The sequence below is a fragment of the Equus caballus genome, chromosome 7 (assembly GCF_041296265.1).
Source record: "Equus caballus isolate H_3958 breed thoroughbred chromosome 7, TB-T2T, whole genome shotgun sequence".
NCBI classification, from domain to species: Eukaryota; Metazoa; Chordata; class Mammalia; order Perissodactyla; family Equidae; genus Equus; species Equus caballus.
In genome coordinates this window covers 48,371,593-48,384,114 of record NC_091690.1, presented here as the reverse complement: position 1 = coordinate 48,384,114, position 12,522 = coordinate 48,371,593, and the positions used below count along the sequence as shown (strand labels likewise).

The 12,522-nt window shown below is 38.7% G+C and overlaps 1 long non-coding RNA gene across 4 annotated transcripts in view; it reads right to left on the bottom strand.

The window, feature by feature from the left end:
* Positions 1–214: 214 nt before the first annotated feature.
* The window catches only part of LOC111774285 (uncharacterized), a 38,588-nt gene continuing 26,280 nt past the window's right edge, over positions 215–12,522 (bottom strand). For 2 of the 4 annotated variants that reach the window (XR_002809209.2, XR_011440943.1), the window contains 3 exons: positions 3,269–3,395; positions 2,983–3,068; positions 215–2,642 (listed from right to left, as the gene is read on the bottom strand). This is a non-coding gene — a long non-coding RNA (uncharacterized lncRNA). Of the gene's footprint in view, positions 2,643–2,982; positions 3,069–3,268; positions 3,396–3,769; positions 3,892–6,850; positions 6,880–12,522 lie in introns of all 4 variants that reach the window. The other 2 variants (XR_011440941.1, XR_011440942.1) reach the window with 2 other exon arrangements.

Below are 12,522 nucleotides of genomic sequence, written 5' to 3'. Positions count from 1 at the left end.
CGTCCCACATGCTACAACTAGAAGGACCCACAACGAAGAATATACAACTATGTACTGGGGGGCTTTGGGGAGAAAAAGGATAAAATAAAATCTTAAAAATAAATAAATAAATAAATGAAAAATAAAATTTGCCTGAGGAAAAAAATAACTGAATTTTATGCATATGATGAGCCTGACTCATAATGTAAAATGATTAAATAAAGAAAACTGCAAATTTTATCTGAAAATCCATAATTATAATGGAATATTTTAATATATCCTCTGAGAAAATAAAAAACAATAATATTTGTTAGCATATGAGGGCTTATAAGACACTTGATAAACTATTTCTATGAAACAACTACAGAAATTTCACAAAAAAATGCATGTACTTTTAAACACATACAATCAAACATAATTAAAAATATTTTGAGGAATCATGTTCATCTATAAGTAACAGTTAGTCTTCCTGACAGGGGGAAGGTAATTCTCACACGGAAGAACCAGGTCAAGGCAGCCGCTGCAGAATGCAGTAGAGAAACAAACTCCCATGTCCTTCTTTTTGAATACACCACTGTGGATGTCACGATGAATGAGCAAAACATATTGGCTAACAGCAGTAACAGCAGAAGTTGTTTCCTATATACCCTAGACCTTACATGGATATAATCTAGAAAAGATGGGAACCAGAGAATACTCCCAGTCACGCAAGTTTGAATTAGTTTCCTGGTGGATGCAAGAGGGCTTACAGAAAAACCCAAACTCTGATGGATTGTTGAGGTGGAACTTGTGAAGACATCAGCGGAAACCTACATCTCAAATAAACTGGAAATCAAACAGTTGGTGGTGGTTTTGAGGATACTCTTGACTGGAAGGGCAAAGAATCCAGGAAATTGGCTGGAAGATGGTGTCCTGGAAGCTCCTATGTATCTGCCTCTCTCCCTTGATGGTGGCTCCAAAATGTCACTAATGTCTTCTTCTCGTCTGCCTTCCAAATCTCATGCAAGTGAGGCTACTGGTGAATTCTAACTGGGAAGTATAAAACGGATGGATTCTGGAAGATGTGCTTCCTAACATTACTCACAGGAAGGATATCTCCAACTCTAGCTTTTTTTTCCTGTCACAGGTCTCTCTTATTAATCAGTCTGTTCACCAAAACCAGTCAGAAGGACAATGAGCAAAGGCCTAAATGTGAATAATTCACATGAAACTATATTCTTTGATAATCTTGTCATAAATAAAAATTTATTCCAACTGTTTAAAAGCATGAAAAATGATAAAAGTTTTCTATATCCTCCACTGCAAAAAAAGGAGCTTTTTCAATAAAAAAAAGAAGCACAATATATATAATTGAGTAGGGATATCCTGGAACTGCCACACAAGGCCATGAGGAAAATCCCAACAAATAAAACTGTCATTTTTCAATGGCCCCTTAACAAAGAAAAAATAAAACACTACAAAAAATAAACCTAATTGCATATGAGAAATACATGTCAATTCATGCTTGGATCCAAGAGGCTTCAAGAAGAAAAAATATTATTAACAGATTTAAGGAAAAATCACCATCTATTAATCTTATGTACTACTTGTAGAATTATCTCACTTCAATATTCATTTCTAGAAGTAATTAGTAGAAATCCACAGTCCAGTCGTGTACCTTAAGAAAGAGGCTTAAACACTATATATTTACAACTTTGATAACAACTCTTTCACAATGAAAAGTTTTCTGGAACATTATGCATGCATTAATTCCCATCAAGCTATCTCAAGCTGTCTCATGTTATTTACATTTATTTCTTTTTGGTGGGAGTTGTCACATTTTAGGAAGTGGGCCAATTGAAGACCTTCCCATGCTGAAGTGTTCTCTAGTGTGTCCTTTCATGCCTTTGGAAAGTACCGGGATCACAGAAGGCCTTCCCGCATTCCGCACATTTATATGGTTTCTCTCCAGTGTGCGTTCTCAAGTGTCTTTGAAAGTTTGTGTGACAAATGAAGGCTTTCCTGCGTTGCTTACATTCATAGGGTTTCTCTCCTGTGTGAGTCCTTTCGTGCATCTGTAAGGAGGTATAATATCTGCAGGCTCTCCCATATTCCTTACATTCATAGAGTTTCTTCCCAGTATGAGTTTTTTCACGTCTTTGAAGAGAACTGGGACAACTGAACGCTTTACTGCATTTTGCACATTCATACGGTTTCTCTCCAGTGTGTGTTCTTTCATGTACTTGAAGTGAACTAGAACAACTGAAGGGTTTCTCACATTCTTTACATTTATAAGGAGCATCTCCAGTGTGCATTCTCATATGTCTTCGTAGGGTTTTGAGCCACATAAAGGCTTTCCCACATTCCTGACACTTATAGGTTTTCTCTCCATTGTGATTTCTTCCATGTTTTTCTAAAATGTAGAGATAAACAGAGGCTTTCCCACATATCTTACATTTCTATGGTTTCTCTCCATATTTTTTTACTCAGATGGTTTGTGTTCATTGTGACACCTTATTGCCTATTAAGGGATGAATGATGCGTGAAGACTTTTCCACACGCACTGCATTCATGTGGTTTCACTCTAGGAGTTTTCTTGTTCAAAACGAGATTTAGAGTAAGGCTGAAGTTTTCTCCACAATCACTACCCTCTTCACTTTCACAGAGTCTCTACCTTATGGCTTCTGTGAAAAACAAAAATCACATTATTAATGATTTTATATTTATTATGATTTATATAAATAGTGTAGGTTTTTCTGCCTCTCTGAGTTGTTTGAAATTCAATATACTGAATGCACTGCAGGAGGACTTCACCTTGCTATTATTTAAACAGTGAAATTCATATAGTCGTATAGGGTTATTAATACTGTTTCCAAGCAAACTCTTTTGCAAACGCTAAACAACTATGTCACAATTCAGAAAGGATTTTTAGTGAAAAATTTCTAGGAATAAATAAACTTCAAGTAGGGATTATTTGTTTTGTTTGCTTCTTTAAAAAACTTTATAACATACTAAGATTCTCACCTGAGACACTGCTTTCCATAGCGAGTGTGACCCACCTTAGTTTTCTCCCCTGGTTTCTGTACAGATCTTTGGTGTCATGATCTTTCCTAAAATGCAGATCAAGAAAAATGATTCCAAAGTATTAGAAATTATAAAAAAATTGATTCTAGGTCCATGATGAGCTGTGACCATGCCTAGTTTATTTACCAACATCCCCCTTTCCACATTCCAAATATTGGAGCAACATCGATGGGCAAGAAACACTTGTTCTCTCATTGACTAAATGAAGGAATGTCCTCATCCTTACCAATTGAGGCCAGATTCCTGAAGATTTCCTGCATCACGTCTCTGTAGAGTTTCTTCTGTGAAGGATCCAGTAAAGCCCACTCCTCCAGGGTGAAGGTCACAGACACAAACTCAATGACCACCGAGTCCTAAAACATCCCGAATATGTGTACAGTAAGGTGCATGAGACTGACAGCACGAGACATCCATATGCCCATTGTAGGAAGTTTATGTACGATTCCAAACATTTGTTTATGTATTTATGTATAATCTCCAAACATTTATTCTATGACTTGATCATCAGAAACTTACTCTGTACAAACTTCCTCATCAATTTAACAGCATCATAAACACATAGAAATTACATACACACTTTTACTGTGATCACGTTACATCTTATTTCTCTCTAACGGCAGGGTACGGAGCATGTTGGGAAATGACAGAAATGCTATACAAATGACACAAATATCATTTTAAGACTGATGATTCCTTATGAGAAAAATTCCTTCATCTTATTACCCACCAGTTAGAGCACTCCAGGAAGCAGAGGGTGAAATCTGCATGAGCTTTCAAAGAGTAAAATCATAGCGAAGAACTGGAAGCTATTTTGTCTCATCCCATCACCAAGCATGAGAGTCAGGAGGCCTGTAAAAATCAAACTTTTAACAAAGCCAGCTGGTCACATTGTCCTAAAGTACTCCAGGCCATTATGAGTAATGAGATGCAGCTGGTTGAATGTAAATATTCTTGTGGGGGAAGCACTGCTTTTAATGTGTGTAATATTTATCAGACTCACTTCTCCCTTTCTCCATCCAATTTGATGGAGCTCAGAAGTTACTTGGAACTTAGAGTTCAGACATGAGGAAGAAGGCATGACAACTTACACCACAAAATCCCTCACTCCTGTGCCTCAGGGCTGCTTCCAGCCAATTTTAGAACAGATAGTGAGATAATAGTGTGCCAGAAGAGCCCTTTTTGGTCAATCCCAAAGAGAGTATCCTGGGCCTTGTTGCCCTTGAGGGACAGGTTAAGAGCTTCAGGTTGCAAGGGAGTTCATTGAAGTTCAAAATAGTGTGAAGTTGAATTTGCCCATGACTGTAAAACATATAAAGGATTCCACAGTGCTTCCCTCTAGTAGGACATAGAGTCTCCCTTCTCCAATTTTAAGACAAAGTGTTTCCCAAACAGCCACTCTAGATGATGCCCTGACAACTTCTGGTCTGGCATTTAGGGAATTTAGAAGCTGTCATTCTCTACCTCACAAGAGGAAAATGAACAAATGTGAAATGAACAACTCTTCTTAGATCCATGACAGCACTGAAGTCATAGTGCAAGCCAGAGTCTACAAATTTGGGACAAAGAAAAGAAAGAAGGCATATTTTGAAATATGCCCCAAATATTCTGTTCTTTTTATTAACTAATTTATTTATTTATTTATTTATTATTTTTTAATTGCAGTAACATTGGAATATACCATTATATAGCTTTCAGATGTACATCGTAATATATTTCAAATTCTGTGTACATTAGGTCATGTTCACCACCCAAAAACTAATTATAGTCCATCCCCTCACATGTGTGCCTAATCACCCCTTTTGCCCTCCCCCACTTCCCCTACGGCAACCACCAGTCCAATCTCCATTGCTATGCGTTTGTTGATCTCACTCATAAGTAGAAGATAAAAACAACACCAAATACTCTGTTCTCAACAAGGCCTGTACTCAAAAAAATCTATTTCCCTGAGGTCTAATGCAAAGACAAAAAAGAACAAGAGACAGAAACCAATATCCACGAACCCGTTAGGACAACCTTTTTAAACAGAGGTTTAAAATACACATTATGGAAATACCTAAAGGAAAACAGAGACATAAAGAAACAGAAAGAATAAGTAATAACCACCAATTTCCTAAAATTAATCATAGATGGCAAAGTCTAGATCCAGAAAGTTCAGAGAACTCTAAGTATAAAGACACCAAAAATGCACCCCAAGTATATCATATCCACAACAGACAAAAATCAAAACAAAGAGAACATATTGAAAGAAACCAGAGGGGAAAACACACCTTAGGCATAGAAAAACAAAGATTTGAGTTAAACTGGACGTCTTTTCAGAAACGATGCAACGAAAAACAGAGTGGAGGGAAATATTTCATGTTTTGAAATTTAAAAAAATGCTCTCCTAGACTTCTGTGTTAAGCATAATTATCCTTCAAAAATAAATGAGAAATAAGGACTTTCTGAAACAAACTTTGAAGGAATATGTCATTAATACACCCACTTTGAATAAAACATGGTAAAATTCAGAAAGAATGTAAATAATGAAGGGGAATATTAGAAATGGAATAAGTGCAAATATCTTTTCTCCTTATCATAATTAATATAACAGATTACAATTTGTTTAAAATAATATTAGCAACAATGTATTTGTAATGAGAAGCCTCTGGACAAGTGAAATAAATGACAACAATGTGACAAGGGACAGGGAGGGGGAAATTGGAAATAGTGTGTTAAGGAACACCTGCACAAGAGTGAAGTGGTATAGTGTTACTTGACAGTGGCTTAGTTCTAAATGTGTACTGAAAACTCAAGGGCAACCACTAAAAGAGGGTTATAAAAAATGTGTAATTGATTTGCTAAGAGAGGAGGAAAAAGTCAGATAAAATGCTCAGTTAAACCCACAGAAGGTAGAAAAATGCGGAAGACAAAAAGAAACAAACAACGAGGGTAAAAATGGAAAACAGTAAAAAAGTTTGGTAAATATTAATCCGACTGTATCAATAACTACTTTAATCATCCATGGTCTCAATATAACTGAGAGATACAGTAATCTCAGATTTTTAAAATCACATTTAATTATATATGTATAAGAAAGCCACTTTAAATATAAAGCCACAGATAGATAAAAGGTGAAGGGATGAGAAAAACATACCATGCCAACACTAATCAAAGAAAGCTGCCATAGCTATATGAATTATCGACCATGCAGATTTCAAACCAAGGAAAACCCAGAGATAAAGACGGCCATTACATAATGATAAAGGGGCCCATTCTCCAAAAAGGCATAGCCATCCTTCATTTGTACGTGCATAACATGCATAAAATCCATATGGCAAGAGCTGATAGAATGCAAGGAGAAATAAGTGAATCCATTACTATAGTTGTAGACTTCAACATCTCCTTATTGTGAACTATAAATCTTGGCAGGCAAAAAATCAGGAAGGACAGAGTTGAACTGAACAGCACCATACAACCACTGGATTTCACTGTAATCTATGGAATGCTGCAGGCAACAACAGCAGAATACACATTCTTCTCAAGTTCACAAGGAACATTCAGCAAGACAATACATACTCTGGGACATAAAACACTCCTTAAGAAATTCAAAAGAACAGAAATCATACAAAATATGCTACTAGACCACACAGGTATTAATCTAGAAATCAATAATAGCAAGATAGTTGGAAAAGGCCCAAATATGTGGAGATTCAAAAATAGACTTCCATGGCATCAAAGAATAAGTCTCAAAGGAAATTAAAAGTTATTTTGAACTCAGTGAAAGCAAAATCGCTCAAAGAATGAAGGATTCAGCAAAAGCGGTACTTACAGGGAAATTTATGCCATTGAACAAATACTCTGGAAAAAAGAAAGATCTATAATCAACAAAGTAAGCATCTTCCTTAGGGAAAAAAAAGAAGAGCAAATTAAACCCAAAGTACGCACAATAAATGAAATTTAAAAAATTAGAAAAGAAATTAATGTAATTTTGATAAATTAAAGGAGAAATTTTTTTAAAAAGCTGATTCTTTGAAAAGACTATTAAAATTGATAAACTTCTAGGTCAGATAACTAAGAAAAAAGGAAATACAAAAATTACTAATATCAGAAATGAAAGGAGGGAAAATAAAAACAGAAAAGGATCTGATAAATCCAACATTCATTTATGATAATAAACGAGTAATAGAGGGGAACTTCCACTTTTCAAGAAAGAACATCTTCGCAAATCCTGTGGCTAAATTCATAAGGTTTGTTCCATATGATGTTTGCCTCTGTGAAACATCTGAAAGGATTCACAACAGAAATAACTCCTGGAATTAATAAGAAAGTATAGCAAGGTTGAAGGGTATAGAAGTCAATTACTTTCCTCTAGACCCACCCAAATAGACTCAGCTGATCTTTGACAAAGGAAGAAAGGTAACTCAAATGAAAAAAAAGTCTTTTAAACAAACAGTATTGTAAATAATGGATATCCACATACAAACACACACACACACGCAAAATGAATGTAGACACAGGCCTTACATATTTCACAAAAATGAACTGAAAACACGTCATAGATCTAATGTGAAATGCAAAAGGAATAGATTCCTACAAGATAAAATAAGAAAAACTCTAGATGACCTCGGTTTTGTGATGAATTTTTAGATACAACCGCAGAGCAAGATCCGGCAAAGAAAGAAATGATAATTTCCACTACATTCAAATGAAAAACTGCTCTGAGAAAGAGTGTTAAGAGCATGAAACGACAAGTCACAGAGTAAGAGAAAACTTTTGCAAAACATGTGTCTGATAAATGACCGGTATCCAAAATATCCAAAAAACTCTTAAGACTCAACAGTAAGAAGAAAACCCAATTAAAAACGGGCAAAAGATCTGAACAAACAGTTCACCAAAGAAGATGGATAACTGGGAATGAGGCAATATGAAAACATGCTCCATATCAAATGTCATTGGAAATTTGCAAATAAAACAATAATGAGGTATCATTAAACACTTATTAAATGGGTAAATCTCAAAACACACAGAACACCAAATGTTGGTGAAGATGTGAAGCTGCAGGTAGTTCTCATTCAGTGCTGGTGGAAATGGAATTTGATAGCACTGCAATGGAAGAGAAGGACTGACTTTTCAAAACAAAATATAGTCTTACTATGTACACTAAGATCCAGCAATCACATTCCTCGGTATTTTTCCAATTGAGTTAAAACCTTATGTTCAAAGAAAACCTGTACATGAACACTTGTTGGCACTTTATTCATAATTGGCAAGAGGTAGAGTTAAACAAGATGTCCTTCAAGATGCAAATAGGGGGGCCAGCCCTATGGCATAGTGGTGGGATTTGGCATGCTCCGCTTCAGCAGCATATGTTTGTGGGTTCAGTTCCTGGGCACAAACCTACACCACTCATCAGCCATGCTGTGGCAGTGTCCCCCACACAAAATTGAAGAAGATTGGCATAGATGTTAGCTCAGGGCTAATCTTCCTCAGCAAAAAAAAAAAAAAAGACAATCAGTGGCATATCCATATAATGAAATACTATTCAGTGATAAAAAGGAATGAGGAATCAAGCCATGCAAACACATGGAGGAAACTAAAGCTTATATGGCTAAGTGAAAGAAGCCAATCTCACAAGGCTACACACTGTGTGATCACAAGTATATGACATTCTGGAAAAGACAAAAGTAGAAGCCAGTAAGAAGAGCTTTGGTTTTGACAGATTTGGGGACTGGAGAGAGGGATGAATCAATAGATGGAATGCATAGAAAATTCAGGAAGTGACATTACACTATATGACACAGACATAGTGGATCCATGTCATTACATCTTTGCCAAAGCACATATATTGTGTAAAACAAAGAGTCAATGCTAATGTGCACTGTGCACTTTATTCCATCAATATTGGCTCATCTATTGTAACAAATGTACCACCATCACATGGGATGTCAAAAATAATGCAAACTGTGTGGATGCAGAGGGATTATGTGGGAACTCCTTGTATTTTCTGGTCAATTTTTCTGTTAACCTTAAACTGCTGTAAACTAAGTGGTCTATTAAAAAGATGAAGACAAACTCATTACAATTCACCCCTGATGACTGACTGATGACTGAAAGACTTAAACAGGCCATCTTTCATTTAGCTGATTTGAACTCGCAGATCTTTCTTGACTTATGATGGGCTTTTGTCTGGAGAAACCCGTGGTAAATTGAAAATATCATAAGTTGAAAATGCACTTAATACACCTAACATGGCAAAAACCATAGCTTAGCCTCATCTACCTTAGACACTTGCATTAGCCTACAGTTGGGCAAACTCATCTAATATAAAGCCCATTTTATAATAAAGAGTTAAATATCTCATGTAATTTGTTGAATACTGTACTGAAAGTGAAAAATAGAGTGACTGTAAGGGGATCACGTGGCTGCCTGGAAGCTGTGGCTCACTGCTGCTGCCCAGCATCATGAGACAGTACTGTCCTGCTTGTGACTAGCCTGGGGAAGGACTGAAATTCAAAATTCAAAGCACAATTTCTACTGAATTTGTATCATTTTTACACCATTGTTAAGTGGAAAAAGTCATAAGTAGAACCACCATAAGTTGGAGACCGTCTGAATTTCAATAAGCCAGTGTGGTGCTCTATGAGCTGAGACCTGTAAAAAAGGCGAAATTTCCACTGAAGGCCTTGTTGGAAAGTGAGGCACTGTATACTCTGAGAAGTGCCTTGGTTACCATCAGTCGTGTCTGGAACTCCAACGTGGATAAGGAGTGTCCTGGTGAGCGCTCGTATTGCGGACTTAGTAATGTACAGACAAGTGTTACCTCGGTTTATCTTTTGGGTATCTCTGAGTCAAGAGATTCCCAGAGTCCTTTCACCACAAAGGGACAACTTTTGAACAATAATCCAAGAGTCTGAACATATGCAGATGGGGCCAGTTATGGGCCAGTAATAAAATGACTGATTGATATTAGGTTGGCTGTGGTGACTTGCAGGTTTGTTTTTTCATCAGGGACATCCCAATTAAGGGATGAAGAGCAGCAACTCTCCACTGAGCTCCATCATGTATGAATGTGTATTGTTGTTCTTAAAGACTATGCACTCCCCAGTGCTGTGCATTCAGTTAATCCCAAGGAACTACCCACGGAACCAACGTGTCTGGGAGAGGGGAGACCTCCTCCATCACCCTAGCATGTTTCAAGGAACTGAAGTAAAAAGGTCATCCCTCCTGCAGGTGGCATAAACTAGAGGGCCAAGATTTGTTCTGTCATTACAAATAAGTGTCGGTAGCCATGCTGAGCTGGCGGGGGTCTGTTTCCAGGGCCAAAGGAACAATATACACCTTAGAAGAGGATCACAGGCTCAGCACTTATGAGAGCTGCCATTTTCAAGAGCCCGGTAGGTGGTGAGAATAACAGCTCTGATGGCATACAGTGTGAGACGTGGGGCAGTGTCTTGCAGAAGCCTATGGACAACTTAAGACCCTCCTCCAGAGCGCCTCACATCACTGCCATCAGGGTCAGAGGCCTCCTCCATGGCAACCGGTTGCTTTACAGAGTGTAAGGAACCCAGGCTTAAGTTGGGTTTGAACTAATCCCTTTGCTGTGCCAAACTCAAACTGTGGGTGTGGTCCACTATAACCCAGTGGGCCAAGATCTTTGTAGCAATAGATGCAGGTGTGGCAGCAGCAGAGTGACTTAGGGATCCTGGTGAGCCCTCTGTGATCTTGCCGTCTACTGGCTGCCCTTCCCTGTCTCTTCTCTTTCTCTCTGCAACAACTGCTCTTTGAGTGACCGTCTGATGGCCTCACCTCACTCGCAGGGTATAATCACGCTTTCACCCCCACTCCCCACCCCCACCCCCACCACACTCCCCCTGCCCGCCACTATCTCCTCTAATGTCTGGGTAAACCCAGCCTTAGTCACATCTTCACTCTACACACAGATTCCAGCCAAGACACTGACCACAGACCACTGTAATGAGCGTCCATTCTCATACTCCTGCTCCCAAAGGACAAGGAGTTACCAAAACTGCCAACTCAGAGTCCTCTGTACATAGAACCCAGGCTTGGTGGGGTCAACAGGGCAGCACAGGGCAGCACAGCGCCCGGGAGGAGCTGCCCAGCAAGCAGCAGCCCACAGTGCAGGAGCCTCCAGGCTTTCTCATCAGCCTGTCCAGGTAAGAAGGCCCGGGGGAAAAGGGAGGGGAGGCTTAAGTGTTCAGTCGTCAAACAGCAAATATGTGGACCCTGGACACTCATTACAAGAACAAACAGGGAAGAAAATAGGCATTCACACTGGCTTGTTTTTACATAAAGAAACACTAACAGGAGGATGAAGCAGTGACCAAAACTGGTCATGCAGGGAGGCTGGAGTCAGGCAGAGGAGCGGGGCAGGACGAGCAGGCGGGGAGTCTACTTAAGGGAGTTTCCTCTCAGGAATCTTTTTAACCTTACCATGTTTTGTTTACTTAAAATAAGCAGAGAAATTTATATATACCGTATTTTCCTATGCTTGATCATTATTTTTTATTAACTTATGCTTTTTAAAATTAAATTTTAACATTTTATACATAGGAAAGCAAACCAAGATTTAATCCTTTAAACACTAATGGATATAAAACTGCAGACAATAAAAAATTTACAGATCCTTTTCTAACAAAAATGACAAGGAGCATGATAATTTGTCCTTCCACTATATTTCACACTGGGAATATTTTCAGGAAGGAATAGTATAACACATTAGAGATTTATAATTGAAGCCCTGCAATAAACTAGGAATTCCAAATATGCTAGCTCTCCACCCCTGGGTGTGATTTTGACTATTGCAATGGGGCAAATGTCACCTGCAGCCAACTCTCAGGTGCTAGGGCATATGCATAAGTCCAGGAAAGTCCAGAGGCTGAGGAACGTGGATTTGGTGGTCTCTATCTGATTCTTCTAGCTTGCAAATTTGTTAGGGGCCTTATCTTGTTAGGCCAGGGGCCTGTGGATGACCCTATCTCATTAGACTAGTTCCTGCCTGAGGTGTGAGCAGGCAGGACAGCTGCAGAGGGAGGCTCTCCAGGAACAACCAACTGGGCCTGCAAGGCCTTCCCTTTGCAGGTTCAAGGGGCCTTAGCTTGGGTCTCTGACTGCAGGCCTCTGCTCCCCACTGGAGATGCTCTGGAACATCACTGTTATTTTAAATCACACAAACCCAGTGTTTGAATAATCCAGTATAATCACTTAAACCCAGGCTTTCAGTGGAAAATAGGGAAGGGCTCACCACCTGATGTGCACAGAAACCAACACCGTGGCACACCAGTCTTTGAAAGAAGAAACAGCTGATTGTGCAATCAGTTGGCAAGGAGACAGAAGGACAGGCTCTCAACAATGTCTCCCTCATCCAAAGTTTGGGGTAAGTTTTAAAGAAGCAGAGGGTGCCGTCGGTATGCAGAAGCCCTGGCAGGAGGCGGTTTGATTGGCAGATCAAAACTTTCTCTTCGGCACAGGCTCCTGGCTGGT